Source organism: Carettochelys insculpta, chromosome 5, assembly GCF_033958435.1.
Source record: "Carettochelys insculpta isolate YL-2023 chromosome 5, ASM3395843v1, whole genome shotgun sequence".
In the NCBI taxonomy this organism is placed as follows: Eukaryota; Metazoa; Chordata; order Testudines; family Carettochelyidae; genus Carettochelys; species Carettochelys insculpta.
Window position 1 is genome coordinate 83,178,034 of NC_134141.1, and position 17,429 is coordinate 83,195,462.

The window sequence follows — 17,429 nt, forward strand, 5'->3', positions numbered from 1 at the left end:
TGAAAAAGCTTCCTATGGTTTGTACAGTAGTATGAAGAGGCCAAATTTGCTACCAGTGTAGTCAATAGGAATTTTGCTATTTGGTTCAGTAGACACAAGAACAGACCCTCTGTGGCTTTTGACTGTACAGACAATTGATCTAGTTAGTTCTGCACAATGTTGACAACTCTCAAATTCCTTGGGAAGTGCAATTTTGGCTGTTCCTGCATTTAGTCTCATGATTATATGAGAAGCTCCAGCTTTTTATTTTTTTTTTCTGAAAGCAAAATCAGACAGAGCCTCCAGTGCCCTGTGGAATACACGTGGGAGCACTAGCCTATAGGACCATCAAGAGACATAATGTTTCTGTGTATTTCATGCACTTTATGAGCCAAGGTCACCCTCCTATTGCTACCTTGGGGGGAAGTGCCATTCACCATTCAGGATTTAAACAAGGTAAGTTGAGGTAAAGTTAGGACTAGAACCCAGTTTGGCAAAGGTACATCTACAGCAAAAAATCCCTCAGCTGCAAGTCTCAGAGCCTGGGTCAGCTGATTTGGGTTTATACTACAGAGCCAAAAATAGCAGTGTAGACATTCCTGCTCTGGCTGGAGCATGGGATCTGAAATCCAGGGATTCCATGTCACAAACTCTTCACTAGGAGCATTAGGCTGAAAGCTTTTCAGGGCAGAGTGTTATTGGTGGTCTGACCTGCAGGTTAGAGCAGGAGTCAGCCACTAGGCTGAGTTAAATAAATACTAATAGAGCAGAATCTGAGATATACACCATAGAGCAAACTGTCAGGTGTCAGGAAGCAGGTGGGATTGGATTACCAGGAGCTCAAAATCACATACTAGGGGTAGGTAGTTCAAATGAAGTAGCTCTAAGCAAGGGAAACTCAGTTGCACGGGCAGCTTCTGTTCATGAGTTGGTTTAAATACAACCAGGGAAACCAACCAGAATCCTGACAGTCCTATATCAGGACAGCAGTCCTCTAGATTTCACCTTCTAGTTCTGGCAACTTTTTTAGCAGGTCACTGGGTGGCAAGTTAGAGCTTAGTGGCTTCTAACAACCTTGTGACCCACATGTTGAGAGGTGCAGACCTGGAAACACAGAGCCTTTTTACTGTGCTTGAACAAACTGGTGCGGGGATTCCCAGAGGATGGGGTGGGCATCACTGGCCACATGCCTCTACCTTCCCCACCCTTGCGCACCTCTTCTGGTGAGTGCAGGGGTAGTCCCTCCTCTCTCCCAGAGCAGCACGGCTCAAGAACTCTTGCTGCTCTCAGGCTATGCCAGTCTGATGAGGGATGATGACTGCCCCTACACTCATTGGAAGCTGAGAGGCATGTGACCTCCTGCGCCCCCATGTGTCACCTCTACTTGAACAGGCTCTAGCACAAAGGGGCCCAAATGCTGTTGGGGTCCTCTAACAAAAGATCCCACAGCAGAGGTTAGAATTGCCTTACTCGCTTTAACTGTAAGAGTTGCAACACTGTAATTTTCACATTCATAAAGGGGGTCGGGTTCAAAAATCAGAAGACAGAACCAAAGCTTCGGACTCAATCTTGTTATAATTTTTGTGGGGTCTGACTCACATATTTGAGCTTTTGAGGTTGGCCATATTAGATGGTGTGAAACTTCTTATCCTTGAGTAAAGCTGAACTATAAAATATTTGTAGCGGGGACAGAAACATCTCATGTCCCAAGCTGCCTGTTATTATCATGCCTTTCACTAGCCCCTGATCGTATTCATTAGCCTACAAACCCTTCTTTACCCATAGTCAGTGGATGTGCATAGTGGACCCAATAACTGTAGTCCCAGAGCTTCCTTTGGTGCAGTCACAACTCATCCTCCTCCTCCTCCCCCTCCCGCTCTGCATTTCAGCAGAGACCACATGAGCTCTCTGATTCTGGCAGTTGCCTCACACCCCACCCACGCACAGAAGAACCATGTCAGTTCCACTGAGTTTTTGGCAGTCAGTAGCTTTCAGGATTCACACATTATGAGCCAGCTGTCTGTTCTTCTGCTGTGTAATTTTAGTGATTATATCTAACCTGCTAAGTTTTAAAAAAGGTAATAATGGTCTTAAGTTTTCTTAGTCTTTATGGTGGGAGATGGTTTTAGTCAGATACAAAAATAATTGTATTCGCTTTTTCAGTTGTTTGATAGCTACATTAAAAGGAGGGAAATGGCTGTGTCCCTAAACCTGCCTGCAGACAGGACTTAATCCTTGTAGCAAACTACTAATGGAATGATGTTACTCATACTTGTTTGTCTGGGTCTAGTGAATTTTCTTTAAGACATCGTTTTAACTGATCAACTTAGATTTTGGAAGTTCATATAAATTAAAAGATTGAAGTATTCTTCAATACCTTACATGGATTTTGAACATTAAACACATTCTAAAAATATTAATCTTTCTTATTTGTATTTTTCTGATGGTACTTCTGCAGCTGACAAACTAAAATGTCCAGTTACTGTTGTTTTTTTGTTTGTTTTTTTTTGCCTTGGGTACAAGCTGACCTCCTGGATCTCTTATTTAAATGGTACACCTGGAAGAAGTAGACAAGTAATTCAAAATCAATCAAAATATAGTATTGTGTAGTATTCACGTGACCCTTTAAATTTCATAGTTGTGATTCTTTGATTCCTGTCTCTTTTGAGTAGATTCACAGCATGATCCCTCAATTGCATAAACAGTTTGTGACTGCATCATTTGTTCCCCAAAGGGTCTCTGGTGGGAGTAGTTGCTCTGCACTTAACCATCTCCTCTCCCCATTAAACCCTGTAATTACAACAGGAATTACAAATTGTTTTCAGCTACAGTGAGATAATGTCATTGCATGTCAAGCAGGGGATTATCATGTGGAAGGACACCCTGCCGACATTTTCATTTTATGTTAAATAGGTGAATGTGGTTGAATTCATTTGTGAGAAGCAATTGTTGCCTTGCTGCAGAGGGAAGAAACCCATTTACTTTTCTATTAATAGGAGCTTGTGCTTATATCCCTTCACTGTCAGTAAGAAAGGAGATGGAACACAAAGTGTTTCTCTAAAACCTGTATTTCCATAAACAGTCATATAAACTTTCTCTTCTGTATTCCAAACAATAAGCAGTCATACGTGGTAGCAATAGTTCCTTAATGGGACCATATTCTGATCTCATCATGCTAATTTTACAATTGTGTAAACTGTTTGTGGCTTACATTGGTGTAAACAAGAGAAGCATTGCTATTTGTTGCAGCAAACCTGAAGGAAAATGTTCTATGGATGTTGGCCATTTCTTGATAGAGCTCTTCAGTTTTCCTGTTTTGCCACCTTGTACAATATGTTACTAACTTCTAACTTTGGTCCTTTTATTTGAGTCTATTTTTCCATTCCTTAGATTTTACCTTTAGTTCTGATCTCAGAGGAGACTTGTATGGTACCTATGAAATAACATGAATCCTCTGACTCAGTCCAGGCCCTCCGACGCATCTTGTGCTAGAAATTTAATGGTATGCTGGAGACATTTTTCATTTTTAATTTCTTCTTCTAAACAGCAAAAGGCAAGGATTACTCTGAATTCTTTCTTCTATGGTATAAAGTGAAAGAAATGGAATGCTTCATCATGTAGTGCAACATTACCCCCTTGCTTTCTCATTAGTCAGGTGGTCTTTTTCTTTCCCTTTTCAAAGTAGAAAGTTGTGCTTGAAGGAGGCTCATTGGAGTCTTCGATGATGTATTAATGTTTATTTTGATTCTGTTGCTGTGTTTTCAAGAGCACAATATGACTTGAACTTGTTCTAAATTCCACCTATTCTTATTTCTCTCATTTTATTTTCCTTTTTTTTAATTCAGAGAAGGACTAAATGACATGTCAGTGGCACTTTGTCAAGCGCTTTCACCATTGCTGCTACTCACAGAGCTGCACCATTATTGGCATTAATGAGAATTTTTTCCAAAAAGATCAGTGTGCAAAAAGCCATAGTGAAGATACTTAGGCTTACATTGATCTTTTGCTGTGTTAATACCATTCTCATGCAGCAATTATTGCCTGCCAGTGAAGTGTTAAAACCCCTCAGAAAGTGCCTTTTATCCTTTCCCCATCCTTTGCTGCTCCTGATGGGCAAATAAGAAGTGAGCTTTGGCTATACATGTAAAATTTGGGGATAAAATAATCCCACCATTGCTATCATTAGCTCACCTCTGCCAGTGACAGCAATTCAGGAGCCCTCTTGTAGACGGGTCATTGACTGTTGCCATCATTTTCGTGATGGCTTAATTAAATCTTGTCTGGTCGGGTTAATACAGTGCTTGAGATGAAAGTGGCATATTTACACTAGAACTTCCAAAGCTATTAACAGTGGTACTGCTGAACTTCTGTTGATAGACTTAGGAGGGGAGAATAATGAGAAACTCTTGGGTCCCAGTCTTGCTGCGTTCAAGCTAGTGGAGATGAAGTAAATCAGTCCAACATTGCTGTAGGATTGAGGAGATGTTTGTTTTCTACAGCAGTCCTGCAATGTGATTGTAAGTCCTTCCTGAAGGCATTTACACATATGGATGGCTTCTGACACTGCTGGGTCCTTACTGGTGGTGAGAAGGAGAGTCTCCTTTTCTCTGTAAAGGGTAAGCTCTTCAGAGTAGAGATGATGACTCCTTTGTGTCTGTGCTTTACCATGCACTCCGTGTATGCTCTTGAAAACTACTCTCGGAAATAAAGCTGTCCTCTCTATAATGAAATCCATGTTAAGGAAAATAAAAATTCTTTGCTATATGAGGGTTATACTGTATTGTATGTGTTGCATATGCAGCACAGTGTAATACTGCTTCAAGTCCCTTCACTATTCCACTCCTTTTCAGACTCGCTGTTTTATATGTCTCAATGTCTGGTCCATTAGTTAGCCCTTAATTCTGCATTTGTCCCAATGTTTATGTATATCCTTTATACGCATTCAAACTCTAGCCTGTTTTCTCTCCATGGCACCACTGCTCCATGCTCCCTGCTTCTTCAGAAGATGTATTTTTAAGATGAGGAAAAAAATACATTCAGGCTCATCAAATTCTCTACAGTTCTTGCCTCTGACGTAATCATACTTGCTCTCAAGCTCCTCTTTGTCTTTCACCTTTGTCCAACGTGAATCTAGAAATAATCTGCTGTCAGGCCCAAAAAGTGTCCTGCTCATATTTGCTCAAACACTACACCTGATTGTGGCTTCACCTCTGCTACTCTAACCATTAGAAGTTAAAATGTTTCTTCAGATTTTCTTTCCCCCCTTGACACTTTGTGTCTCTGTCAGTGAACATTCCCTTACATGCCACCTGTTGATCTCTATGGCTTTGAGTCTCTTTGAACCCTACCATTTTCTGTCATGTCCTGTGTCGCTTATTTAATCGAGTACATGACTCGTGACCTTCAGAGATGGGGGCACTCCAAATCTTACCTCATGACTAGGGTCAAATATGAGTAGCATTGTTCAGCTGTGGTAAACTTGTTTTAGTTGCTGACTAGAGATTTTAAATGTCCCATATATAACCATGGCTAAGAATAAGATGAAGATACATGTTTTCAAATCTTCAAATAATAGCAATATTCAGGATTAAGCTACCATCCGGGTAGATTTCAGTAAATTTGCATTGCAGTTGTATTAGTTTCAAAACAAAGTATTGCAAGCTGGTAAGTGTACATACATTCTGCTGTCAGATGGCTCTTTGTGGTTATAACTTGAATAAATTGCAGGAGATTTGTGGTCATGTTTGCCATAGTTAACAAACACATTCACAGTCAGATATTGCTGCTTTAAAGTGTTACAGATTTATTAATAAAGAGGAAACAAGAACAAGAGTCTAACAAGCAAATCCCTATACATTTTCTGACTAGCCTTCAAATATAATTCATATTACTTTCAAATTCCTATCTTATTCCAGCATTGTTTATATGATAGCAATTTTATATATTTATTCACATATTTATTCAAAATGACGTCTACATAAAAAGTCCAACATTTAATTACATAGTCACAACTGTTGTTCTTTTAAGATTAGCAGGAAAAACAGAACAAAAAAAACCATTGTCATCCAGCCTACATTTATTCAGAAATAGTGATTTTGAAAATTACATTTATTTCTGCTTTTTTACCAGTAGATGGCATTGACAATTTCTATATGTATAACAATCAAATAAACATATATGGGTTGAACTGCTCTAATCTGGAACTCTGTTGTCTCACAACACATGTAATCCATCATAATTTCCTGGAGTCCCAGGAAGTTTTACAGCTATCAGCCCTGGCTCTCAGTGCTCTTTTAATTGGAGAGACACATCTCCTAGAGCTGGAAGGGACCTCAGGAGGTCATCTAGTCCAGTCCCTCTGGGCAGGACCAAGCACCATCCCTGACATCTATTTGGCCTCCTTGAGGCGTGAACTCAGAACCCTCAGTTCAGTAGGCTAATGCTCAGACCACTGAGCTACCCTTTAGCTCTGAATTGCCCCCACTTGTCTTTGAAGAGCCTAGTAAAGAAGGGAAGTGTTGGTAATGCTGCTGGACAATATTGACCTCCTGTGGTCTGGCAAATTCTCTTGTCCAGCACCAGTCAGGTCCTGAGAGTGCCGTATTGGAGAAGTCAACCTGTAGTAAAAAATATCTGCTATAATGCATATTTATAAAGTATGTAGATTTTGTCACTTAATTTGATGTGGTCGTTTCTGTAGCATATTTTGTACCAACACTTGCCTGGACTGTAATTTCATCTGTTTTACTTAGAATGTTCTGTAGAATCTAAGGGACAAATCTTGTGACACAGGAGTGCAGCAGTCCCCAGATGCATCCTAATCAGTGCAGGAGAGGCAGGATATAATTCATAGGCAGACTATGCAACCTGGTCCCACATGTGCTTTGGAGCATAGGCCCATGGGCAATCTGTGAGCAGGATGGAAGTGTGGCTGTTGTATTAGTGGCTGCTTGGATACACTGGTGAAAAACTTTACAGATACACTTTCATTAGTGGATTGAGATAATCTGGAGTCAATTCCCCTGTAATTTCCCCATGTAGCACCCCAGTTTACTGCCCATGTGTATGGGTTACGAGTTGGGACCAGAATTTGGACAGTATTATTATACATGTAGAGAGAGGTTTTCAAAAATGTTAATTACTGCCCTAATTCTCTTTGTTGGGAAAAGAATAAAGACAAAAGCGAGTGCTTCTGAACATGTGTATAAGTAAATAGAGATGGCAGAGGGCATACAAACATTATAGTCTCTAAATTGTAAGGCTGCATCTCGAAAAATCTGAACTTTTCCCTGCAGAAGCTGTACGGTAACAACTCTAAAAGGCATGTACTGCTGCTTCCTTCTGTCTCCCTGCTGAACTTAGAACATAAGGTGAAATTAAAGACCTGAGTCCTAAGCAAGGCCTATTTATAAGAGTGATATTCATGTCCTGCTTCAGCCTCCGATAAGGTATTTTTCTGATTAGAGTGCCAGAAGTGGAGCCATTGTAAATTGTTTGTGTTTGTATGTTCTTTATGAGAACTCAGAGTGAGAGCACTAACTCTCTCTTTGCATGAGTCATCGACCAGCTGTCAGAAAGTAATGCCTATAGGTCTCTATCCAGTTACTTTGAGAAGAAACAGAGTTAAAAGGTGCTGTATCGTATCACTAAGATACTGAGTTGTTCATTCGCTCAAGAATTTAAGGGTCAGACTATTTAAAGAGCATACTGAAGTACAGCACACACCCAGCTTTGTGTGCACAGGTCTTTCAATCAGATGGAAAAACTGGAAGATGCACATGCAAATATGTATCTGTACATTCATTCAGCTGATTTGCATGCACAGGTTCATGTACAATTACACACAGATGCCTGCTTCTGCTTCAAGTCACGTAGCCAGATATGTATGTGAAATTATTATATCCACTTGAGCCAAATTTTCTCCCATTTGCAGAAATACAAATTTTGAGTAATTTTACTGACTACAGTGGGGTCACTCTACAGTTATATCAATGTGAATGAGAGCAGAATTTGGCCCTCTTTTTGAAGCTGCACACATCTCCTAGAACTGGAAGGGACCTCAGGAGGTCAACTTGTCCAGTCCCCTGCCCTCTTGGCAGCACCAAGCACCCTCTCTGACATCTATTTTCCCCAATCCCTAAATGGCCTCCACAGGGATTGAGTTTGCCAACCTGTGTTTAGTACGCCAATGCTCAAACCACTGAGCTATCCCTCACCCCCATAAGTTTTGATTTATAAATCCCCTATCTGTCTAGTTTGGACATTGATTTTGGAGATAATTCTGTATTTTTTTTTTACATTACTTATAAAATATAACACTGTGATAGGTTAAGGTGCTCCAAACAGAAATCCAAATATTGTTTTTTCCCTTATTTTGAACTCTGGTAGAGTTTGCTATGTATGAATCAACAGACAAGCTAGATATAAACCTGTGAAGGTGACATTTTTATGCCAATCTTAAAGTGCAAGCTGGTGCAATACTGTCTGTCATCTAACAAAGTTTTGCTTCTTATGGGAGTTAAATGTCTTTTAATGACTGCCACATGTCTCTGGAAATATATTTTTATTATTATTATTTCTGAACTATATTAACCATATTAAATTAAGAAGTGTTTACAGGATTAAAGGTAAAAAGATATGTGAAGATAAAATAAATGACATTTTGATTCCCTCAGATTTTGATTTTAGTTCCTAGTGTGACCTTTTCACCCTACAGGGGTGGAATTGACTAGTTCATATGTCTTTTTGTTATCTCTGGTGTCCCATCTCCCAGTCAACATGGCTGCTTACCTTCTGGCACAGGATTAATTAGAACACCTTTAAGATGAAGTAGTGGAGGTAATTTAAATTCCACCAGTATGGATTATGATCCGGTTGAGTTTATTAGTATGTGGACAATGTCCAGTGTATATCTTTCAAGTGGCAGATGACTTAGAGGCATTTTCACACTGTCAAATCTGTTGCGCCTTACATATTAACACCGTTTATTTAAGCAAGGAGAGACCACTGTGTTAAAAGGAGATACTGTAATACAAAAGATGAGTATTTTTTAAAATGGTGATTTTGTTAGACATGTTTGCCCATCCAACTATTCCAGAGCCATTGAAGAAGCAATTAAATGTTAAATTAAAAAGAATATTAATGGGTTAACTTTAACAGACCTAGTAGTCTCTTTAGCTCCTTCTATATTCTTATCATAGGCTATGTCTACACTATGGCAATCTGTTGACATAAGTCACTGTTGGAGTATATCTTCCAACAAAACCGCTGTCGACAGATCGCAGCCAGACTACAAAGCAGATCGTTCTTTTGATACACTCTGTTGACAGAGAGTGGACAGACTGCCTGGCTGTTCTCTTGACAGAACAGGCCAGGAATGCAGCAGACTAGGTTGCATGGCCAGGAAACCCTTCTGGGAGCCCCAGCCAGACATGCTCTCAAAGGGCCCCTTCAAGATACCCATTCCCAGCATGGGCTGAGACCTGCCTACCTCCAAGAGCAACAGCAGAGCCAGTGCAGGGCTCACGCACAGGCAGGCGTTGCCCATGGAGACACAGCATCTCATCCCAGCCGTCGTTGTCCTCCTCTGGGTGGATGAGTCACACGCCACCGATGAGGAGTATGCTGTCAGTGCCACAGGGCACCTCTGATAACTGCACCCTTGGGTGATCAGGTGGGTATGGAGATATACCACCAGTTCTGACTGGTGGGACTAGCTTGTCATGGGCCAATGGGACGACCAGCAGTGACTCCAGAACTTCAGAATTCAGAAAGACACCTTCCTGGAGCTGTGTGCCTGGCTTGCCCCTGCCCTCTGCAGACAGGACACCCAAATGTGGCCCACCATCCCCATGAAGAAGAGGTTCACCATTACTTTCTGGAAGCTCGCCACCCCTGACAGCTACTGCTACATCGGAAACCAGTTTGGCATGGGGAGGTCCAGCATCGAGGCTGTCCTCATGCATGTATGGTACTCCTGGGCTGCAGACCCTGTATGTAGGTAGTGGAGGGTGTCCTATCTGAGGGGGACCAGTGGGGAGTTGGATTGGGAGTGTGAGAGATGGGGCAGGGTGAAGGATGAGCCTTGTCTGTGGGGGACCCTGCTGTCCTGCCCATGTTCAGCCTGCTGCCAGCGGTCGGACTCCTGGGGGGGAGAGGCAGCGAACCCCAACCGGGGCCAAGGGTCTACCTCCCCTAGTCCATCCCCTGTGTCCTGCTGCCTCCCCTTGCAGGTTGCAAGGGCCATCAACGTGCTTCCGCTGCGGAGGACTGTCCGTCTGGTAGACATGGACATGGTTGTGGCTGGATTCACCATCCTGGGATTCCCCAACTGCTTCGCGGCCACTGATGGGACCTACATCCCCATCCGTGCCCTGGACTACCATGTGGCCCAGTACATAAACCAAAAGGGGTACTTCTCCATTGTGCTGCAGGCACTCGTGGAACCACTGAAAAACAAACTAAGTCAATGTTTGAGATACAGTTACTGGTGAGGATACATAAAAGTAGAAACCATAAATGAACCTTAGAGCAAATGAAAAATACATTGCAGACCTTGGTTAGTACAATACAGGGACTTTGGTATTTGTGTTTTTGCTTTATATTGAATTTGTTCTTTTAGTAAAATGATGTACAGTAATGCTTCTCTACTTAAAAGCAGTCTCCTTTTGAAAAATTTGTAATGAGACAAAGAAAAATTTGGGGTGGGGCAGATAACCACTAAGTTAAGCAACTTCCTGTGTCAAGTATCGGAGGGGTAGCCATGTTAGTCTGGATCTGTAACAGCAGCAAAGGGTCCTGTGGCACCTGATAGACTAACAGAAAAGTTTTGAGCACGAGCTTTTGTGAGCACAGACTCACTGTGAAGTGAGTCTGATGAAGTGAGTCTGTGCTCACGAAAGCTCGTGCTCAAAACTTTTCTGTTAGTCTATAAGGTGCCACAGGACCCTTTGTTGCTCTTCCTGTGTCAAGGAATTTCCTTATTTTGCAAATGTGAGTAATTTGACTAATCTAGCATAAAATCTTCCTTTCTTCTGGACACTCAGGGTGTGTCTATACTACATTCCCCTTCCAGAGGAGGAATGCAAATGAGGGAGATTGAAAGTGCAAATGAAGCGCTTGATTTACAAATCTCACATTTCATTTGCATAATCTCGCGCAGCTGGGTTTCCAGAAGAGGCTTGTCCTAAAACAAAAACAGCCATGTAGATGGGGTTCCTTTGGGGAAAACATCCAGTTTTCAAAAGAACCCTTTCAGAAACGTGATTACACGAGATTATGAAAGTGAAGCCTGAGATTTGTAAATCAGCACCTACATTGCATTTTTGATTTCCCTCATTTGCATTCCGCCTCTGAAAGGGGACTGCAGTGTCGATGTAGCTTCAGAGTTTAAAGTGAGTTTTGTGGCTTTATATAGCCATCTAGTAACGTAATCTTAGTATCCCATACAGCTTCTATGTAAGTCTGTGGGAATTTTTTGCCATTGATTTCAATGGGAGGAGAATCAGACTCCATGTTCTGTTTGCTCCAGTTCAGCCTGTAAGTCCCTTTTTCTTTCATCATATCTCTACGTGCTCTTTAGAGCTATCATGAACAGTCTATCAGTTTGCTAACATTTTGCAAGAATTTCCCTGTTCATTTTAGTCTCTTTTTGTGATTACTACATTAGCCTTTTAAAGAAAAAAATAACCTCACCTACAGCCAGAAGTATGAGAAATTCCCAGTATAAACCGTGTACGTTTCACATCAATCTTCTGATTTTTTTGCTGAAGAAAATACTAAAGCCCACAGGATCACAAGAGGGAAATTACACTAAACACAAAAATTTTAATCTTTAGAAAGAACATAGCCTAGTGGAATTAGCACGCATCTGTCATTTCTCTTATTTTTTGACTGACTGTGATATTAAAAGCTAGCTGTTCTTTTATTAGTTAGTTTAAATGTCTCACCAGCACTGATACTTTGTCATTCTAATGAAGTATATTTTGTATATGTGTAATCAGCAAGATTTCTGATGTTCACATCTAAGATAACATTTTCTTCATTCTGGGTGATTTTTGCTGTCAGATTACAAACTTTCTCAAAGCAGCAGCAGAGAATTTGAAATTACCCTTCAGGCAAAAGAGATGGCTGGAAAAATAAGCTATTATAAATCTGTTTCTAATTTTGCTAATGAAATATTACATCATGTACATCAACCTGTTATAATAGATCTTAGATACTTCTTTGTATAGTCTTAGTAATTTACTTTGGTTGTTACGTAGGGAAAATGACTTTGATATCCCAGGAAGATGTTGTTGATAGTGAACCAATGGCTCTTGCTTTTACTTAACATAAGGCACTATCATCTATCAAAATGTGAGAGGGTGGACAGCGAATACATGTGATAGTTGGAGAGGCTGATTAAATATTGTTACACTATTTGTTGCAGTAGTACAGGGCACAGATTCAGCCAGTGAGAAGTACTAATGCATTAAACTTGTGACTGTGTCTCATAGAATAAAATCAAGTCAACCAACTTGTTTTAGAAGCACCAGTAATACAATTTTTTTCCCATTATAGAGGTGGTGGATTTTCATCAAATCATTTTAATCAATTTATTAGATCCTAGCATGACACGTCCTGTGAATCTTAATAATCTTAATAATGCCCAAAGGCTAAAATCCAGATTAATGCAGCTCATCTAACGTTAAATAGATTACTTTTTCATTTCAGTTTTTCAGAAACTAAAATACATTGCTCCAATGCCTTTGCAGATAGCACCTCAAATGCAGCGAACATAATCCTGAAAGATTTCTTTCCAGGTACAGCTTCAGATTTTATAGTCAGCCAAATATTTTACATGTTTTCCAACAAAACATTTTTCTCTTCATAGTTTTTTTTTCTGTTTTTTTTGTGTATTTTTCTGTTTATAGTTTATATAATAATAAGTACTTGTCAAATAGAGAATTAGGTCCTCTTTTAAACAAAACCTTTGCCATCCCTGCTAGTGAAAAGAAAATACATAAAAACAATTTTAACAAGCAAGTTTCTGCAAAATAAGAGGCCCACCACAACATTCATTTCTGTGTTAGCAAAAGCTTTGTCTGAGGGTGGATGCTAGTGGAACTGCCTGTGTGATCATTCCTTGCTGAATGATTAATAGATCAGTGTTAATACAGCTTTTCTGAAGGTGACAAATTCCATCCTGAAAGGCAGAGGAAAGAATGAAGTATCAATGACAGCAGCTGTCTGGGGGAGTGTGAGTATGTGGGAAAAAGTCTGAAAAATATATCCAGGGGAACATGAATGGTAAATAGACAAGATGAGTTTGCTCTTGCTATGAAATCTCTGCTTGTCCCTGATGGCAAAATGAAAACAAACAAACAAACAAAAGGGTAAGGATTTACTGTCATTGCATTATTTATTAATCCATGTGCTAAAAGAGGATGCTTTACCTGACTGAAATAATACAGTGTGTTAGAGCTATACCAGAATGTACATTTCTGTATATTGATTTACCTAGAATTATTAGTCTACTTAGCAGTTTCATGATCTCTGAACACTATGAGGAAGAATATTCATTTTTGTGGCTATTGCTGGCAGAAGTTTTGAAAAATTAGAGATTGCTCCATCTTCTCATGTTTGTTATATTGTCACCAGTGGGATGCCCATAACTACTCCTTTTTTCAGAAACAGAGTCTGTAATATGACCTAGACTTACTGCAGTATCTGATATCTGAGTTCCTAGGGGGTTCTGTAAGTATGATCAGAGACTGTTTTGCCATCCTGATGTATCTGACGTGAATTCTAGGGGATTGTGGCCCAAAGATAGCTGAAGCTTCATAGCTTACAGCTGCTTTCTTAGCTCACTGAAGATGACACAAAGATTGTATAACCCACAGAATACCCTTAACCTAAAAAAATGGTAGTCACCTTGGTGCTCACATCCACAGTTTTTTGATGGATAGCCCCCTGGCACAATGGCGAACTGAGAGAAAAAACTTGCCTGAAGCATTATTTTTTTACATGAGAGTAGGAACCAGTTACCTATCCCTTCTCAACTTCCACATAAGTATTATATTAACATAATCCTTACCTCTGTTTCTGAGATATTCCTGCTGCCAGCCATGTAGGAGAATGAGACCAAGCCTAGCTGTGGAGCTGAATCATCTTCCCTGGACAGCTATACAATACTCTGGATGAAATTTCTGTCTGTCTTTGTTTCCCTTCTCTCATCCATGGGGGTGTGTGTGGGTGTGTGTGAGAGAGAGAGAGAGAGAGAGAGATGATTTCTTGGTTTATGTCAAGCTGCCATGTGACCAGCGCCTGCACCTAACTGTGTATATGTTTTGCTGAATCTGAACCCTCTGAGAAAAGGTCACTATCTTAGAAGCAACTCAAGGAAAATCTAGTTCCAATTTAATATACAATTTTTCCTTCATTCTGGAGGCAATATTTGTTAATAATTTACACTGACACCCATTTTTTAGTAATGAGTGTCGTATGTTGTATTTTGCTATTGCTCTTTACATTGTTTAAAGGAGAATTTTTTTAAAAGTCATCTCCTGCTTTTATCAATAAGACAATCACAGTTCTACTTTAGCAGAAAGCACAAAAAACACAGAATAAATTGTGACACAGTCATTTACTTGAGGAATTTTAATCACTTACTTTTACAATGAAGAAATCTGTGTAAACAAAAGGATAAAATAAGACCCTAAATTACACAAATAAAATTAGACATGTGCATCCAGATGGGAGACTTACCCATTTCTTATTCAGATACCTATGCATTTTGCATGCACAATTACCTGTTTGTATGGTGAACACATATTTTGATTTAAATGCCTGAGTTGGAAAATTTGGCCCAAACTGTTAAGAAAATTGTGTCTTTATGCTTATTTACTTTTTTTGACTTTACTGGAAACATATGGTAATCAGTGATATTGTGGGCTCTAATAGCTAAACAGGAGAAGAAAAAAATTAACAAAGGTATCATTTTTTTACAGGCACCGAGTGATCAATTGTTCATATATGTGCATTGTCAAATATTGTTGTTTAAAAAGAATTGAGTATTAGTGATGCTACAAATGCTAAAATCTCCTGTTAATCTGAATTGACATTGTACAAGTCATTGTACAAGTCAGCTTCAAAGGGGGCATGTTAATCAGGGTGATGGGAGATTACTAATGAAGTGGTGTGGTGAATACGCAGCACTTCATTAGGCTAATTCTTCACCACAACAACTTGGAAGTGCCGGCATGTGTGTAGCCGCAGGCACTTCAGAGTGTCTGCGCTACTTCAAAGCGCCTTTACTCCCCAAAATTTTGCTTGACAAGTTTAGAAAGTTTTTCCAAATATATAACCTAAATCTCCCTTGCTGCAGATTAAACCAACTCTTTGACTTAATATAAGTGGACACAGGGAGCAATTAATCACCATCTCCTCGATAACAGCCCTTAGTGGATATAAAACCTTGTCAATCTTCTTTTTACCAGACTAAATATGCCTTAGTGGTTAGGTTTCTTAAGCCCTGTGTAATTTTTGTTGATCTCCACTGGACTTTCTCCACTTTGTCTACATCCTTCATAGAAAGTGTGCCATTTCATTTTTGAACACTCCTGCATGAACAGGCAGTGAATGGTAACAGACTCCTTGTGGATTTTCTCTCTCTTTTGTCCAGCAGGTCAGCCAGTCTAATGGAGGTTGTGAAATTCAGATAACAGGAGACTTAAAGAACTGGTTGGACAAACAGGGATGGCCTAGGTTTCACTTGGTCCTGCCAAACCACAGGGGACTTGAGGACCTCTTAGCCCTGTATTTCTATGATTCTCTTAGCCCTTTTTTCATCTGTGCACCATAAAATTAATATATGAAATAAAGACCATAAACAAAACATTAGATAACAAGACTATTGCTGGGCAACACTGCGCTCTCATGTATTTTTCCTCCAGTTCTCCTTCCTTTTCATGCTTGGCATCTCTTTAGATCCTAAGGCCATCAAACCATGGAACATAGAAATTGCCATATCTGATCCATCTAGTACTTTTTCCTGTCTCTAACAGTGGCTAAGACCAGGTATCTCAGCAGAAGGTCCATGAAACCCCACTGAAGATAACTGAGTAATGTGCCACCTATGATGGTTTTCTCCTAACAAAGATTGCTTTAGGCAGGGGAGCGCAGCTTTCTTGATTTGTAAAGAAACACAGTTTGAGCATTCTGTAAATAATCCACCTAAAAACTGCACTCTGTATGTTTAAGATTGCTCTTAAAACAGGACAACAGACTTCTAAAATATTAATTAATGACTGCTGCCAGACTTTAAATGCTTTTTTCAGTTTGTAAAGGAAGTGCTGACAGTGCATTAATGATAGCTCTGCTAGTGATTGCTGCTATAGTAAGACCATACAGAGAATATAATGTAGCTTTGACAGAAGTATCACAAAGAAATTGATCCATCTAATGTCTTGTGAATAGAAGCATACCCAGAATCCCAAGGGGAAATGCAGAAAAACAAAATTTTTTCAGGAAATTATATTATGGTTATGTCTGGTTCTCTGAACTCTGACCAGACTAGAAAAGCTTTTGCTGAGCTAGGAATAAAACCTGCCTTATTAAGAAATAAAAGTTTAAATCAAGACCCAGACACATTCTTACATTCCTTCTTCTGTCCTGAGTCTGAACACCAGAACAGGTGCTTGTATCAGACATAATTATAGATTTAAAAAATTCTATGCAGCAGTTTAAATGTTATCAGCATTCTTTTAAAAATGTGAGATACATCTTCTGGTATGCAAAGACTTAGTATGAAATGCATAGGATGATCATACAAAAAATTAAGGCCTAAGGCAAAGAAAGCACTTACATACTTAAATACATCCTTATTCAGGAAAGCTTTTAAGCATGGGTCTTCATTATAAGATTTTAAGTGCTTTTGTGTAACAGCTTATAAGGTCCAGGTTTTTATTCTCTTCACTTCTCCTGCTCCCCTCGATTTGTAGGCACAACAGTATATTTTAAATGTTTAGATATATGATCCATGGATGCTATCACATGGATATTAGACAACTACTATTGCTGTACCTGGAAAGAAATGCTGAAGCAAAATAGAAAGCCCAACTGAATGTGGGATTAAAATGAAATACTAAATATTTAGAACTATATTATGTGATTCATTTCTTTAGTGGCGGAAGATGACCATCTAACACAACATATTGCAGACTAGTTCTTCATCAGTTAAAGAAATCAGTGCAGAGCTGATTTTTGGAAAACTCAGGTTGTGGGCTAATGTGGTGATCCATAAAAAGCTGTCTTAATTAAACACAAGTTTAACAGGTATACAAGGTGACTGACAACTCTTGAATGACTGAAAAGAGAACTGTTGAAAAACTGACACACCTCGATGGCTTCAGGTTCATGCTTGTTTGTCCAGTTCCAGTAGTTTGGTATTTGTTTTCATTCTTCCTTTG

General features: G+C 39.6%; 1 protein-coding gene across 2 annotated transcripts in view; it reads left to right on the forward strand.

Annotated features, from left to right (window-relative positions):
- Window positions 1–17,429, forward strand: part of MAP1B (microtubule associated protein 1B) — a 99,335-nt gene that overhangs the window by 16,188 nt on the left and 65,718 nt on the right. The window contains exon 1 of one of the 2 annotated variants that reach the window (XM_074995416.1): window positions 2,004–2,057. The exons of the other annotated variant lie outside the window; for it this stretch is intronic. The gene's annotated coding sequence lies outside the window, so the exon portion shown is untranslated. Of the gene's footprint in view, window positions 1–2,003; window positions 2,058–17,429 lie in introns of those variants that run through there. 2 annotated transcript variants of the gene reach the window in all.